Here is a 17,173-nt window from a genome sequence, read left to right as displayed (position 1 = left end):
GCACAAGAGAAATTACGGGACGATGACAGCTTTTTTGCACGCGTTCTATTTAGCGACGAAGAGTCATTCACCAACAACGGTAACGTAAACCGGCATAATATGCGCTATTGGGCAACGGAAAATCCACGATGGCTGCTACAAGTGGAACATCAGCGACCTTGGCGGGTTAATGTATGGTGCGGCATTATGGGAGGAAGGATAATTGGCCCCCATTTCATCGATGGCAATGTAAATAGTGTAATGTATGCTGATTTCCTACGTAATGTTCTACCGATGTTACTACAAGATGTTTCACTGCATGACAGAATGGCGATGTACTTCCAACATGATGGATGCCCAGCACATAGCTCGCGTGCGGTTAAAGCAGTATTGAATAGCATATTTCATGACTGGTGGATTGGTCGTCAAAGCACCATACCATGGCCCGCACGTTCACCGGATCTGACGCCCCCGGATTTCTTTCTGTGGGGAAAGTTGAAGGATATTTGCTATCGTGATCCACCGACAACGCCTGACAACATGCGTCAGCGCATTTTCAATGCATGTGCGAACATTACGGAAGGCGAACTACTCGTTGTTGAGAGGTATGTCGTTACACTTATTGCCAAGTGCATTGAGGTTGACGGACATAATTTTGAGCATTTATTGCATTAAAGTGGTGTTTAGAGGTAATCACGCTGTAACAGCATGCGTTCTCAGAAATGATAAGTTCATAGAGGTACAAGTATCACATTGGAACAACCGAAATAATATGTGCAAACGTACCTACATTCTGTATTTTAATTTAAAAAACCTACCTGTTACCAACTGTTCGTCTAAAATTGTGACCCATGTGTTTGTGACTATTACAGCACCATCTATCGCAAAGCGAAAAAAAGTGGTCCAACTAAAACATTCCTATTTCTTTACGTACTACACGAATATGTAATAGAAAATGGAGGTTCCTATTAAAAAAAAAAACGCAGTTGATATCCGTTTGACCTATGGCTGCGCCATCTAGCGGGCCAACCATAGCGTCATCTGGTGTCCCCCTTCAAGGTAGACAAGTTTCGTGCTTTGTAGTTTTTTAGTTTATTTCGTGGTATATTTGGCCCGGTCACGATCAATGGACCACCCTGTATAAGGCAGCAAGTGTCTGGCGCATTTATTAGATCGATTACTGCTTCTATAATGGCAGGTTATCAAGATTTGAGTTTGAGCGTGGTGTTGCAGTCAGCGCACGAGCGATGAAATACAGCATCTCCGACAGCAGGATTTACCGTCTGCGCCCGTCCTGTGCGCCTCTCCCCCACCCTCAGCTACCTCGGCCTCACCGTTGACCGTCACCTCACCTGGATCCCTCATCTCCGCTCCATCCAATCCAAAGCCCACACCCGCCTCCAACTCCTCAAACTCCTCTCTGGCCGGACATGGGGGTTTCACCCCTCTACCATCCTCCACACCTTCAAATCCTTAATCCGTCCCATCCTCTGTTGTGCCAGTCCTGCCTGGATATCTGCCCCCCCCCCCCCCAAATTCTATCAGTCCCTTCAGATCCTTGAGCGTCATGCACTCCGGCTCGCCTTCCGTATACGCCTCCCGTCCCCCACGCGGATCCTCTATGATCTCATTCCTTTCCCCCATCTGCTCCTCTTCCTCGAACATATCCGCATCCTCTACACCTCCCGCCGCCTTGAACCCCTCACCCCCTGGTTGCTCCTCTCCTCTCCCATCCCTGCCCCATGCCACGTCTTCACTGTTGTATCCCCCCTACGCTCCATCTCTACACCCTATATCTCCTTTCACAAGGTGGCTTCCATCAACTCCCCCTCCCAGATGGTGCCCTCTCTCCCTCCATTTATCCCTCCTATCAACTCTGATCCTCACCCCCCTCTATTCGTCCATTCTTTCCCTGGGCTCCCTCTTCCTCCCCCCCTTCCATCCTGTGTTTTCTCCCCACCTACCCTCTCTGTATCTCCTTTCTCCCCCCCCCCCACCCCGAGTCCTTTTGTACTCCCCTCCTCTGCCTTCCCCACTCCCTGGCATGTCTGCTCAGCACCCCCCACCCCTCTTATGGATCCTCATCTTCCATTGGCTCCTTTCCCCCCTCCCCCTTCACTTTTCCTCTCCTTCCCCCCCTTTTTTTCCATCATCTGACCAGTTTCCCCCCACCTGCTCTCAGGTGTGGTATGTCATATTTGTGCCAACTTTTTAGTGCAGTGTTTAAGTGAGTGTTCAGTGTTGTGCGTCTTTCCACAGTGTTGCGAACAGAAATCATGCTGTCGCTGGGTGTGCATTTTATATCTCTTGCGAACAGAAACCAGACTGTCGCCGTGTTTTTTAATTGTCTGACTACTATTTTTCTGCTTCCTGTGTATTTTATTAGCATCATCACCCTGTGTTTTATGTTTTAAGCTCCAGAATTTTCTGCCATTTTACCTTTAAGTCACCGATTTTATCGCCAACTGTTATTATTTTTTGTTATCTTCATCTTTTTAAACCAAATTCTGTAGGCTGAAGAGCGGCGTAATAAGCTGTTGCCAGCCCGCCCCCTTAAGGGGGAATCGAAACTCAATAAAGAGAAAAAAAAAAAAAAAAAAACACAGCAGGATAACTGTCCGTATCACAAAGCCGGAATAGTGCTACGGTGGTTTGAGGAGCATGTTAGCGAATTCATGTTCATTCGACTGATCGGAACCAGTTGGAAACTGCCGGAGATGGAAATTTGTGGTAAGGTCCTATGGGACCAAACTGCTGAGGTCATCGGTTCCTACGCTTACACACTACTTAATCTAACTTAAGCCAACTTACACTACGGACAACACACACACACACACACACACACACACACACACACACACACACACACACATGCCCGATGCAGGACTCGAACCTCCGACTGGGGGAGCCGCGCGGCTAACCCGCACAGCGCGTGAGATATTTGGCGCTGGCTTCGCACCCACAAGCCACTGGCCCTCAATTTAATCTGTGCGTAATCATCTGGTGCTACATACCTCGAGAATCCTACCAAGAACTTTCCGAATCCATGCTAAGCAGAATCAATACTTACAAACTACTGAGATGGAGGAACACACTATTAAATAGGTGGTCATAACGTTTTGGCAAATCAGTGTATGTAGACATGTAGACGGGAGTTTTATCAAGAATACTGGCACCTGAGAGAGGCTACTGGATACTTCAAAATTTAAATGGCTCTGAGCACTATGGGACTTGAATTCTGAGGTCATCAGTCCTCTAGAACTTAGAACTGCTTAAACCTAACTAACCTAAGGACATCACACACATCCATGCCCGAGGCAGGATTCGAACCTGCGGCCGTAGCGGTCGCGCGGTTCCAGACTGTAGCGCATAGAACTGCTCGGCTACTCCGGCCGGCTACTGGATACACTCTAGGAGTAATATTGCTCCCTCGCGAAACGGTCGTAGTTTCGAGTCCTCACTTGAGCGTCGTTTATAAGTATGTCATACATTGTGTACGCCAGTGTTTTTAAATGCAGTTCATATAAATTGTAGATTGCTCACGAAGGTAGCGGAAAAATTGATGGTAACGGGTGTGTGTGCTTTTTGGTGTTCAAGTGATTTAATTCTATTCGTCTGCACGATATTTCAACGACAAACCCAACCGTTTTCTTCACGTACTGCCAGCTGTGTTATAAAGCGCACTCGCTGACTAGAGTGCAACTGAACTGTACGAGGGTGGCTTGATATGACCTGTAGAAAAGCAAGAAAAATGTTCGCTTCGTAAACAGCTCACCTTAATTCGCAACATAGTCTCCTTTGGCGGATATACACTTGAGACAGCAATCCTCCAGATTTTTCACCCCATCAGAAACACAGGTTCTGTCAAACTCTGTAAAATACTCGTTCACTGCAACTATCACTTCTTCATTTCATTAAAATTTCTTCCCAGCCAGCCAAATTTTCAAGTTGAGGAACAGGAAGAAGTCAAGTTTGATGGCCAAGTTGGATGGGGAACCTATTCAGAGCCCAATTCATGCATTTACCTTGCCAGCTGACAAAATTGTTTTTGCCTTCTTCAGTGCACTTTTACTAGCTTTTGTCCATTGTTGTTTGATTTGGCAAGCAGGAAGACTAGCAGTAGAAACTCTCACCGTGTGCGAGCAGGCGTTATCTTGCTGAAATGTAAACCCAAGGTGGCTTGCCATGGAGGGCAACAAAACGGGGCGTAGAATATCGTCGGCGTACCGTTGTGCTGTAAGCGTACCGGGGGTGTCCACCAAACAGGTCCTGCTAGGGAAAGGAACGGCACGCAAGCCTATCAATCCTAGTTGCCGGGCAATATGGCGGGCAACAGTCAGGCTGGTATTCCAGCGCTCTCCAGGCACGTCTTCGGCCTGGAATCTCACTGACTGGATTAAAATTGTCTTCAGTGACGAGTCCCACTTCAGATTTAGCCCTTTTATTTCGGTAAGATAATGCCCGTCTGCACACGACGAGAGTTTATTCTGCTTGTCTGCGCGCTTGCCAAACCCTACTTTGGCCAGCAAGGCCGCCGGATCTCTCCCCAACTGACAACGTTTGGAGAGTTAAGGGCAGGGCTCTCAAACGTCCTCTGGGTTTTGACTACCTAAAGCGCCAATTGGACGGAATTGGACACAATATCCTTCAGGAGGACATTCAACAACTCTATCAATTAAATCAAGCCTAATAACTAGTTGCATAAGGACCTGAGATGACCAGTGTGTTGTTGACTCTGTTTGTGACGAACTTTCTGCTAAATAAATCATCCAGTTTTTCAGAAATTGAAATAATTTGCTTTTCTGAGACCAATTTCGTCTCATTCGGATAATTCCTTTATGGTGCGTCTTTTTTTTCTTTCTCTTCTTAGACTGTATTTTTTCTGTGTCACTGATGTTCCGTACACCCTTTCTCTGGATGGAATCAAGGTTGTGAATACGCGTAACAATAGAGCTCGCAGCGCCTTGAGAAATGTGCTGGAAACTGGGAAAAAAAATCGAAAGCACGTTTTTAATCACGCCGAGAAAGCTGACAGACGACAAAATAAAATATATTTGTGATATATGACAAGTGAATGCAAGAGAAGGCGGTAAGCTCCAGAGAGCTGATGAAATGTAAATTTAAAAGCAGCCATGCGTAGCCGTGTGGTCTAGGGCGCCTTGAAACGGTTCGCGCGGCCCCACTCCGTCGAAGGTTCGAGTCCTCGCTCGGTCATGGGTGTGTGTTGTCCTTACCGTAAGTCAGTTTAAGTTGGAATAAGTAGTTCAAAATGGTTCAAATGGCTCTGAGCACTATGCGACTTAACTTCTGAGGTCATTAGTCCCCTAGAACGTAGAACTACTTAAACCTAACTAATCTAAGTGCATCACAGACATCCATGCCCGATGCAGGATTCGAACCTGCGACCGTAGCGGTCGTTCGGTTCCAGACTCTAGCGCCTAGAACCGCTCGGCCACTCCGGCCGGCCTTTGGCGCAAAATCTGGCGATCATGAATTTGCTGCCACCAACACTCTTCCGTCTGCTGCGCAAATACTGGTAGCGAAAATTTCATCCATCACCAGGATCCGAACGGGCTTACTTCAGAGTCGCGTGCACCCGCATAGGCGGTAGCGACCGCGACTACAGAGATTGGTGGAAACTACAGAAAGTTGATGGGATGACTAAATAGCATAGTGCTCATATTATTTGTTTTATTCAAGGAAAAGAGCTAAAGATCTCTGATTTGAACCTTTAGCAATACTTGGATTTTTTTTAGTTTTCTGCTTGTTATATTTTTAATTTATTTAAAAAATTACGGAATTGTAAGATTACTCCAATTGCTTTGTGAAGTAGCGGAAACGTAACCAGTTTTCCGCTGTTACGACCACACTTGCCTCCACAAACAGATCTATCGCATAGTACAATGCAGGTGACGGTATGTCAACTTACTGAACTGACGACCAAGAGATACTGAATTTAAACAAAAGAAAGAAAACTTTCTTAATTGAAATTCCATCAGTGGTCAATTTTATTTTTTGATATTTTGGAATCCGAAGTTGGGCTCCTCCTGTAATAACTCCGTCGGCGAAGGTACGTTGAACTGTCTTCTTCCTTCGCTTCGAAACTCGCCCGCCGGTTACGACTTTTACATATCACCACGGCGCCTCTGTCATGTCAGTTTACCTTTACGTTTTGCGGCATAGTTGTGCTTACCTCGCACATTCGTTGTACCTGAAGTACTTTATTTGTTTCTCTGTTACGATAAATGTTTGTGGACCCCAGCGATTCCACTGGAGATAGCTCGGAATATTTTTGTCGCGCATTAACGACAGCGTGTACACGCTCAGTGTCGCAAAGGAACGCACCGTTCTTCGTTTTCTTGGAGCTATAAAAATGGGATGACGTCAGTCTGCAAATGTTCTTTCGAGAGGATTCTGCCGTTGTTACTGCGACGGCAAAATAATACATCGTAACTGTCCAGTAGAAATCATGAGCAGCAGGTGTCTGGAATTACGAAATGGTACACAGTGGAATGAGATTTTCACTCTGCAGCGGAGTGTGCGCTGATACCAAACTTCCTGGCAGATTAAAACTGTGTGTCGGACCGAGACTCGAACTCGGGACCTTTGCCTTTCGCGGGCAAGTGCTCTACCAACTGAGCTACCCAAGCACGACCCACGCCCCGTCCTCAAAGCCTTTCATATCAGCGCACACTCCGCTGGAGAGTGAAAAATCTCATTCTGGAAACATCCCCCAGGCTGTGGGTAAGCCATGTCTCCGCAATATCCTTTCTTTCAGTAGCGCCGGTTCTGCAAGGTTCGCGGGAGAGCTTCTGTATAGTTTGGAAGGTAGGAGACGAGGTACTGGCAGAAGTAAAGCTGTGAGGACGGAGCATGAGTCGTGTTTGGGTAGCTCAGTTGGTAGAGCACTTGCCCTCGAAAGGCAAAGGTCCCGAGTTCGAGTCTCGATCCGGCACACCGTTTAATGTGTCTAGTAAACAGTGCTCCTAGAGCATACGAAAGTCATCACGATAATGGAACACGAAAAAATAGTTTCCAAAGTGACGTGTCCTGTAATATATCAGTGCCTCGTGATGACTGGGTGTTGTGTGATGTCCTTATGTTAGTTAGCTTTAAGTAGTTCTAAGTTCTAGGGGACTGATGACCATAGATGTTAAGTCCCATAGTGCTCAGAGCCATTTGAACCAATATATGTTACTAGTTGATATTTCATTATAAAGGGCCTTACGAAGCATATATTTCGTATTTTATTTACGGCGCTCTGCATGTAGCACGAATCTTAGTAACTTCTTTTCAATTTATCAGTATTTATTTATCTTTCCTTTCGTGAACAAGCACTTTACCGCGTGAGCTTCCCAAGCAATACTAACGAGCCGCCCTCACAGCTTTACTTCCGCCGGTATCTCATCTTTTACCTTCCAAACTTCATATAAGTTCTCCCACATACCTTGCAGTACTAGAACTGTTGATAGAAAAGATATTGCGGACAAATGACACAGCCACGGCTTGGGAAAAAAAGGAAGGAAGATAGAATTTAACGTTCGTTCGACATCGACGTCATTGGAGACGGAACACAAGTTCGGATTTTGTCAAGGATGGAGAAGAAAATCGGCCACGTCTTTTCAGAGGAACCATCCCGGCATATACCTAGAGCGAGTTGGGGAACTCGTGGGAAACCTAAATCAGGATGGCCGTACGTGATTTTGAACCGTCGCCCTCCCGAATGCAAGTCCAGTTTGCTAACCACTGCGCCACCTGACTCAGATACAGATTGTGGAATTGTTTCCAGCTTTAATCTGCAATGAAGTTTCAAATCGGAGTGAAAGTTGATTCCGGAAACAGTCTTCTAGCTTGTGACTAAACGACGTCTCCGCAATATCCTTTCTTCCGTGAGTGCTGTTCTCGCAAGGTGTGCGAGAGAACTTCTATGACGTCTGAGGGCCAGGAGAAAAGCTATTGGCCGAAGTAAAGCTGTGAAGGTTGGTCTTCAGTCGTGTTCGGCTAGTTCAGTCGGAGGAGCACTTGCCCGTGAGGCGAAGATCCCGGGTTCGAGTCCCAGACCGGCACGCAGTTTTAATATGCCAGGAACTTCGGTCAGTTTGTGGTCTGCCAAATGGCGATTAAATTTATAAACAAAAAGACTAACGAATTAATAAAACAAGAAATTATTATGTATACGAATAAGTAACACGTTAAAGGGTGACTTTCACAACTGCGAGGAACTGCCGTACAGAAGAAGAGTAACGGGCTACTGGGAAACCTTTTAAATTGGATATGAGGACTTTAACAGTATCGTTTTTCGGTTTAGTTCGTAGCCTGTCGCCGGAGAAATCTGTTGATGGTGCATACTTCTCTCTAATAAACTATGAAGGCTTAAAAAGTCGGCGTAGCTTTTGTGAAATAATGCAGGAATATGTACCTGTTTCAGGTAGTGACATTAAACGTCATTTTTCAGGGAAACATTTACTTCAGAGTGAAAAAGTTTCCAATTTTCAAGAAGTATAGAGTATCTATAGTAAGCAATACTGTCCCTACGACTTATTTTAGAAGCTAGATTAAGAAAAGGCAAACCTACGATTCTAGCATTTGTAGACTTAGAGAAAGCTTTTGACAATGTTGACTGGAATACTCTCTTTCAAATTCTGAAGGAGGCAGGGGTAAAATACAGGGAGCGAACGGCTATTTACAATTTGTACAGAAACCAGATAGCAGTTACGAGTCGAGGGGTATGAAAGGGTAGCGGTGGTTGGGAAGGGAGTGAGACAGGGTTGTAGCCTATCCCCGATGTTATTCAATCTGTATATTGAGCAAGCAATAAAGGAAACAAAAAAAAGTTCGGAGTAGGTATTAAAATCCATGGAGAAGAAATAAAAACTTTGAGGTTCGCCGATGACATTGTAATTCTGTCAGAGACAGCAAAGGACTTGAAAGAGCAGTTGAACGGAATGGACAGTGTCTTGAAAGGAGGATATAAGATGAACATCAACAAAAGCAAAACGGGGATAATGGAATGTAGTCATATTAAGTCGGGTGATGCTGAGGGAATTAGATTAGGAAATGAGACACTTATAGCAAAACTCCGTTACTACTTTTTCGGGAGCAAAATAACTGATGATGGCCGAAGTAGAGAGGATATAAAATGTAGACGGGCAATGGCAAGGAAAGCATTTCTGAAGAAGAGAAATTTGTTAACATCGCGTATAGATTTAAGTCTCAGGAAGTCGTTTCTGAAAGTATTTGTATGGAGTGTAGCCATGTATGGAAGTGAAACATGGACGATAAATAGTTTGGACAAGAAGAGAATAGAAGCTTTCGAAATGTGATGCTACAGAAGAATGCTGAAGATTAGATGGGTATATCACATAACTAATGAGGAGGTATTGAATAGAATTGGGGAGAAGAAGAGTTTGTGGCACAACTTGACTAGAAGAAGGGATCGGTTGGTAGGACATGTTCTGAGGCATCAAGGGATCACCAATTTAGTATTGGAGGGCAGCGTGGAGGGTAAAAATCGAAGAGGGAGACCAAGAGATGAATACACTAAGCAGATTCAGAAGGATGTAGGCTGCAGTACGTACTGGGAGATGAAGAACCTTGCACAGGATAGAGTAGCATGGAGAACTGCGTCAAACCAGTCACAGGACTGAAGACCACAACAAATACAACAGAGTACCTAATGTTTTTTTTTTTATTCCAGTCCTTGATGACAATATAAATTCCTTTGACGATGAGCGGTTTCAGCCAGTAATGACCATCTTCAGATCTACAATATAAAAAATATATACACCTAGTAGGCAGTCTATCTTTCAACACAATACAACATTTCATATCACAATATACTATCATACAACCTGAGAAATGCACAGATAAAATAAGGGAATGCGGACCTGCTCTACACCATGTCCTAATGTGATAAGGCCATAATGGCATCGTCAAAACATATACACTCCTGGAAATGGAAAAAAGAACACATTGACACCGGTGTGTCAGACCCACCATACTTCTCCGGACACTGCGAGAGGGCTGTACAAGCAATGATCACACGCACGGCACAGCGGACACACCAGGAACCGCGGTGTTGGCCGTCGAATGGCGCTAGCTGCGCAGCATTTGTGCACCGCCGCCGTCAGTGTCAGCCAGTTTGCCGTGGCATACGGAGCTCCATCGCAGTCTTTAACACTGGTAGCATGCCGCGACAGCGTGGACGTGAACCGTATGTGCAGCTGACGGACTTTGAGCGAGGGCGTATAGTGGGCATGCGGGAGGCCGGGTGGACGTACCGCCGAATTGCTCAACACGTGGGGCGTGAGGTCTCAACAGTACATCGATGTTGTCGCCAGTGGTCGGCGGAAGGTGCACGTGCCCGTCGACCTGGGACCGGACCGCAGCGACGCACGGATGCACGCCAAGACCGTAGGATCCTACGCAGTGCCGTAGGGGACCGCATCGCCACTTCCCAGCAAATTAGGGACACTGTTGCTCCTGGGGTATCGGCGAGGACCATTCGCAACCGTCTCCATGAAGCTGGGCTACGGTCCCGCACACCGTTAGGCCGTCTTCCGCTCACGCCCCAACATCGTGCAGCCCGCCTCCAGTGGTGTCGCGACAGGCGTGAATGGAGGGACGAATGGAGACGTGTCGTCTTCAGCGATGCGAGTCGCTTCTGCCTTGGTGCCAATGATGGTTGTATGCGTGTTTGGCGCAGTGCAGGTGAGCGCCACAATCAGGACTGCATACGACCGAGGCACACAGGGCCAACACCCGGCATCATGGTGTGGGGAGCGATCTCCTACACTGGCCGTACACCACTGGTGATCGTCGAGGGGACACTGAATAGTGCACGGTACATCCAAACCGTCATCGAACCCATCGTTTTACCATTCCTAGACCGGCAAGGGAACTTGCTGTTCCAACAGGACAATGCACGTCCGCTTGTATCCCGTGCCACCCAACGTGCTCTAGAAGGTGTAAGTCAACTACCCTGGCCAGCAAGATCTCCGGATCTGTCCCCCATTGAGCATGTTTGGGACTGGATGAAGCGTCGTCTCACGCGGTCTGCACGTCCAGCACGAACGCTGGTCCAACTGAGGCGCCAGGTGGAAATGGCATGGCAAGCCGTTCCACAGGACTACATCCAGCATCTCTACGATCGTCTCCATGGGAGAATAGCAGCCTGCATTGCTGCGAAAGGTGGATATACACTGTACTAGTGCCGACATTGTGCGTGCTCTGTTGCCTGTGTCTATGTGCCTGTGGTTCTGTCAGTGTGATCATGTGATGTATCTGACCCCAGGAATGTGTCAATAAAGTTTCCCCTTCCTGGGACAATGAGTTCACGGTGTTCTTATTTCAATTTCCAGGAGTGTAAATATACTCAGTAAATATACTCAGTAAATATACTCAGAATAATTTTACTTGGAGATACACGCAAGGTGAAAAGTATAACTGTAAAAGGTGACGACTGTCTGCAAGATAGTGACATTGTGTCATTTGTTTGCCTTCTAAACGCGTGGAACCACTACAGGACTCTCTCTCTCTCTCTCTCTCTCTCTCTGTGTGTGTGTGTGTGTGTGTGTGTGTGTGTGTGTGTGTGTGTGTGTGTGTGTGTGTTTTTTAAGAGAGAGAGAGGCTGGGTGTCACGTGATCAACAACGTAGTTAAAATGACATTTATCTAATAACGCTGAGGTTCAGGGACATTAGGATGGAATTTAGGGACGCTGAAAATCATTTTGACCCCTGAGTGTGCTTAATTTCTGTTATTAACATGGCAAACGCCAGCACTACGACATGTGACATCATCATATGTATATACTCTCAAATACTTTACTGGTTTTGTGAGCTACGTTATTATGCGCACTGTTAGCTTCAGCTGCTTACCTGGGATGCTTGCGTGTTATACACGACAAATTTTCGCCGTAACTTTCTTCAAGTAGGATTTACTACTTGTGAGTCTTTCTTTGCGTGAATTAGCGGTCGAACAAGCTAGTGTACAAGATAATCCTTCCTTTATTGCGTTATCGCGTAATTTTGTTGTGAAGTTGTGAATATTTCTGGACGTCAGAATTCCTTCGTAAGTTCTTTTCTTCTGCTGCTCTGTCTGATCATTGGTAAGCCGTTACTTTCCATCCTACTACACTTAACATTCATTTTCGTTAATTTTATCCTGAATTCAAATTTTGTGCGTATTTGTACCAAGCGAAGATAAATTTCTTTTCTTACTTTCAAACAGAAGGTATGTACGTAATTCTGCAGGCTTTCGTGGCCGTTGTCACTGAAGTTGAAATCTTCTGAGTTTTTAGGCCGCGACATATTTCTACTAAAATGATCGACGTTTCGACCCCTCTGCTGGGATCTTCCTCAGGATCTTCTGGCGTCGAAACATCAAAAAAATGGTTCAAATGGCTCTGGGCACTATGGGACTTAACTTCTGAGATCATCAGTCCCCTAGAACTTAGAACTACTTAAATCTAACCAACCCAAGGACATCACACACATCCATGCACGAGGCAGCATTCGAACCTGCGACCGTAGCGGTCGGGCGGTTCCAGACTGTAGCGCCTAGAACCGCTCGGCAACAGCGGCCGGCGTCGAAACGTTGATCATTTTAGTAGAAATATGACGCAGCCTAGTAACCCAGAAGATTTTAACTTCAGAAGGTATGTATAATTAAAGCACAGCTATCCCCTTTGCTTTTCTGCCAATATTTTTCTTAATCTTTTCCGAGGAGAAGGTCGATCTCAACGTCCTCAGGCCAAGGCTGAGTACCTGGTGGGGGGAAAGAGGTGGAAGGTTAGGGTTTCACGGCCATTAACGGTGACGTCATTAATGACGGAGAGCTAAGACGGACAGAGAGGATAGGGGAGGAAATCGGTCGAGCGATCCGAAAGGACACACTTCTAAACATACCACCAGATAGGTGCTACAACACATTTTTTTGCAATAATTTCAACTATGTAATAATCTGGCAGACTTTAAACGTTAAAATGGTGTCACAGCCCATTATTGTAATATTTGTACAGTGTGAACCACCTAAAACTTGCAAATATTGTGGAAATGAAAAGTTCTATTGATGTGCGGTTCTCACATAGTTCGGTAGGCAGGCGTTCGTATTTATTAGCCAATCAACAGATTATAATAATACTTACAAAGTATTTTTTGTGCTAGCATACTTTTGTAAATGGGATAATGCCTATTGACCTTAACAGGCTAAAAGTAGGATAAATTAGAATCTCATTGGTTTTTGCTGCAGGATTCTAGTACCAGTAGTTTTGGAAAGTTCCCACATCGAAACTTGTACAGTACCTGTGCTAGTACACATTAAATAAACACACGAGTGCATAAGTAATTATGTGGATTGTGACCAGTAACGATACAACTGACCGTCACAGGGTCACAGGTTGTGTTCAGAATGACCATCAGCAGGGGAAATACACGCTTCCATTCTGGTGTGGAACGACTGCTGCACTCGTGTTTCAATTCCAGCGGAGATGTCCGAGCAGGCTGCAGTAATACTTCGTTTCATATCACCTGGTGTATACAGCGTCTTTTAGGTTTCTGACAGAAAAATGCACTTTTCAGGAGGAGTCGGACAACATATAACTTCCTCCCACATACATTTCGCATATTGACCACGAGGAGAAAGTTCGAGAAATTAGAGCAAATACAGAGGCTTACCGACAATCATTCTTCCCACGCACTGTTCGCGAGTGCAACGGGGTTGGAGGGATCAGATAGTGGGACCGAAAGTACCCTCCGTCACACACCATTAGGTGGCTTTCTGCAATGTATTGCCGTGATTGCAATAGCGTCTCAGAGTTCTTTGAGATTTAGGTTGGTTGGCTGATGGGTGGGGGGTGGGGGGGGGGGGGGGGAGGAGGAGGAGACCAAACAGCGGGGTCATCGGTCGCATCAGGTTCCTTTCTAAGGAACTATCCCGGCATTTGCCAGAAGTGAATTAGGGAAATACGGAAAACTAAAGTCAGAATGGCCGGACGCGGGTCTGAACCGTCGTCCTTCCGAACGCGAGTATCTTGACATTTAGATTAAGATTTGGTTGAAAAGTCAATTGCAATTTTTCTGTCGTCATTGTAAATGCAGACATTTCTAGTTTTTCACTCCTCACCCGAATGGTACAATGAAATCAGGAATAAACCATAAAGTTCCTCCCCCGCGAATTTCTTTCTTGTATACATTGCACATTTTGTCTGTTATACACACTACCGTAATGAAAGAGTTACTCATGTTACGATCGTTGGCCTGCTCGCACTCCTGTATGGAGTGGTTCCTAGAACGTATGCCCGGAGCGAGACGATTGTAGCGAGAGGCAAAGGAGAGCAGAGGACAGGTACCAGAGGCTACCTGCCTGCGACCGACACGTCCCGAACTTGTTGACTCGGTGCGTTAATGACTCGGTAATAGAATGCAAAGTGGCCCCTGCTGCTGCTGCTGCTGCTGCTGCTGCGAGGTCATCGCCTCTCCACAGTTCGCCGCTGATGTCACGCTCTTGTTTGGCCCATGTATCTCCATAGATGGGTTCCGTGCCGAGCAGCCGGCCTAAGGCATCGCCACTGCTTGTCTGGACCGCCGCCAATCGCTTAGTGCTTCGGACCAGTACTCGTACCCGAGAGGGGCAGACTTCGAAGCCCCGCCCTCTCATCCTTATCTAGATCTCATGAGGTTTGGTTGTTCCTTCTGTAACGTGCTGTTAGGTTCGAAGTGTATCGTTGTTTATGTAAACTCTGTTGAAGTATCTCTAATGATATCTACATCGACTGCACAAACTAATCCTTTCTTTCCTCCTCCTCCTGCTCCTACCTCCTCCTCTCCTCCCCTTTTTCTTCTTCATCTCTCTCTCCTCTCCTTTTTCCTCTTCATCTCTCTCTCTCCTCCCCTTTTTCTTCTTCATCTCTCTCTCTCCCCCCCTTTTTCTTCTTCTTCTTCTTCTCTCTCTCTCTCTCTCTCTCTCTCTCTCTCTCTCTCTCTCTCTCTCTCTCTCTCTCTCCTCCCCTTCTTCCTCTTCATCTCTCTCTCTCCCCTCCCCTTCTTCCTCATCATCTCTCTCTCTCCTCCCCTTCTTCCCCTCTCTCTCTCTCTCTCTCTCTCTCTCTCTCTCTCTCTCTCTCTCTCTCTCTCCTCCCTCCTCCCTCTTCTCTCCTCTCTCTCTCTCTCTCTCTCTCTCTCTCTCTCTCTCTCTCTCTCTCTCTCTCTCTCTCTCTCTCTCTCCCCCCTTCTTCTTCTTCTTCTTCCTGTCACTCTCCCTCCTCCTTTTCTTTATCCCCTCCCTTTTCCTCATCTTTTTGTCTTCCTCACTTCTTACTCATATGTTTGTGCTCTTCATCCACTTCTCAGTATTTTCATTCCCTTTTTCTCATTTTCCCTCTTTCTCATTTTCCCTCTTTCTCATTTTCCCTCTTTCTCATTTTCCCTCTTTCTCATTTTCCCTCTTTCTCATTTTCCCTCTTTCTCATTTTCCCTCTTTCTCATTTTCCCTCTTTCTCATTTTCCCTCTTTCTCATTTTCCCTCTTTCTCATTTTCCCTCTTTCTCATTTTCCCTCTTTCTCATTTTCCCTCTTTCTCATTTTCCCTCTTTCTCATTTTCCCTCTTTCTCATTTTCCCTCTTCATCTTCTTCTTTGTCCATTATTTCCCGGCCAGGGTGGTCGAGCGGTTCTAGGCGCTACAGTCTGGAACCGCGCGACCGCTACGGTCGCAGGTTCGAATCCTGCCTCAGGCATGGGTGTGTGTAATGTCTTTAGGTTAGTTAGGTTTAAGTAGTTCTAAGTTCTAGGGGACTGATGACCTCAGAAGTTAAGACCCATAGTGCTCAGAGTCATTTGAACCATTTTTTTGTCCATTATCTCCTCTGTAGATTTCTCATCCTCTTCCTATATATTCCTCTTCTAAGTTTTTATTGAATAACATCAGACAGTCGTTAAGGCATTGGATTCATGTTCGGGACAAATGGGGTTCAAATGCCCACCCAGCTCTTAGATTTTGTTAAATCTCTTGACATAAACGCCAGTACGTTTCTTTAAAAAGAACTTCTCCTATTTGAGCTTATAATCTATCTCTAATGACAACTTCACCTTCGTCTCGTTATCTACCTAGTTTCATTTTCTTCCTCTAATTCATTCTCATATTCTTTTCAAATTAGTCGTCTTCATCTTTCTTCTGCTGCTGCTCCTCCTCCTACGCCTCCTCCACATCCTCTGATTTTTCTGAAGTTCCATGGTACAGTTCCGGTCTACCGTCAGTGTTCAAAGTAGTCTAATGAGTTGTATGTCAAAAGACGTCGATCAATTAGAATAAACAGCGTCCCACAGAATGTGAGTTGATGGGGCTGATGACAGAATGCTGACTGCGCAATCTGTAAACAATTAGTTTTTTGGGTCACCTAGTTTGGCTGTTTGTGTGAGTCCGTATAATACGACGACATTAGCGTCTCCACGAGGAAGAAAATACACCGTTTATAAACGGTCACGCACTACCGTTACCTCCGTTCACGGCTGCCTGATAGTAAACTGGCTCTCGGCCTTCTCGCGAACGAAATTTATTGCGTTGTTTCGTTTGATTCATGTCATTTACGGACCTGACCGGTCTAATTCCCGTGAGTAGGGAGAGCACTAAAATTGCTTCCAGCAAATAAATTAAAAATATGGAAGAGAATTAATAGCCTCGAGAGGATATGAAGGGAGAGTTCGCAGGCTAAATATCACGTCTGACAGATATGAAAATAGACTGTCGCATTCTCTGACACAGACGTTTATGGGATAGGTGGGAAAGAGCTAGCGAGTGGACGCTGAAGTACATTTTCCGTCAGCCGTTTTCTTTGAAGTGCTGGACGACATTGCATCGTTTTAAACGGATCTCACGTAAAAGTGACTTTCGTGCACTGAACAAATGGAAGACACGTCTGTTAATATTAATTTGTGGAATCTAGCGCAATATAAATACTAATTTCGGAGCCATCAGACTTCTAGTTGATGGATGCAATCGGACGGAATACGTGCAGACTTTTTGTGAAAGTACGTGACGTACTCAGTGCAACATGTCGCAGGTTTTGGATCGGTAAGGAGACATCCAAGTGCATGGACACCTCACTGACGTCTCTTTATTTGTGAGGGGGCGTATCAAAAGCCTCGTGACACCATTTTCCGACGAGAAGGTCTTCTCGGCAGGATTCTTGCAACGTTT

At 45.7% G+C, this 17,173-nt stretch overlaps 1 non-coding gene across 1 annotated transcript; it reads left to right on the top strand.

Moving 5' to 3' along the window:
- Positions 1-6,861: 6,861 nt before the first annotated feature.
- On the top strand, positions 6,862-6,936 carry Trnas-cga (transfer RNA serine (anticodon CGA)). The gene has a single exon. It is a non-coding gene; the product is annotated as a tRNA-Ser (tRNA).
- Positions 6,937-17,173: the final 10,237 nt, after the last annotated feature.

Source organism: Schistocerca serialis, chromosome 4, assembly GCF_023864345.2.
Source record: "Schistocerca serialis cubense isolate TAMUIC-IGC-003099 chromosome 4, iqSchSeri2.2, whole genome shotgun sequence".
Classification (NCBI taxonomy): domain Eukaryota; kingdom Metazoa; phylum Arthropoda; class Insecta; order Orthoptera; family Acrididae; genus Schistocerca; species Schistocerca serialis.
The sequence above is the reverse complement of the archived record's forward strand: the minus strand, read 5'-3'. Positions and strand labels throughout refer to the sequence as shown.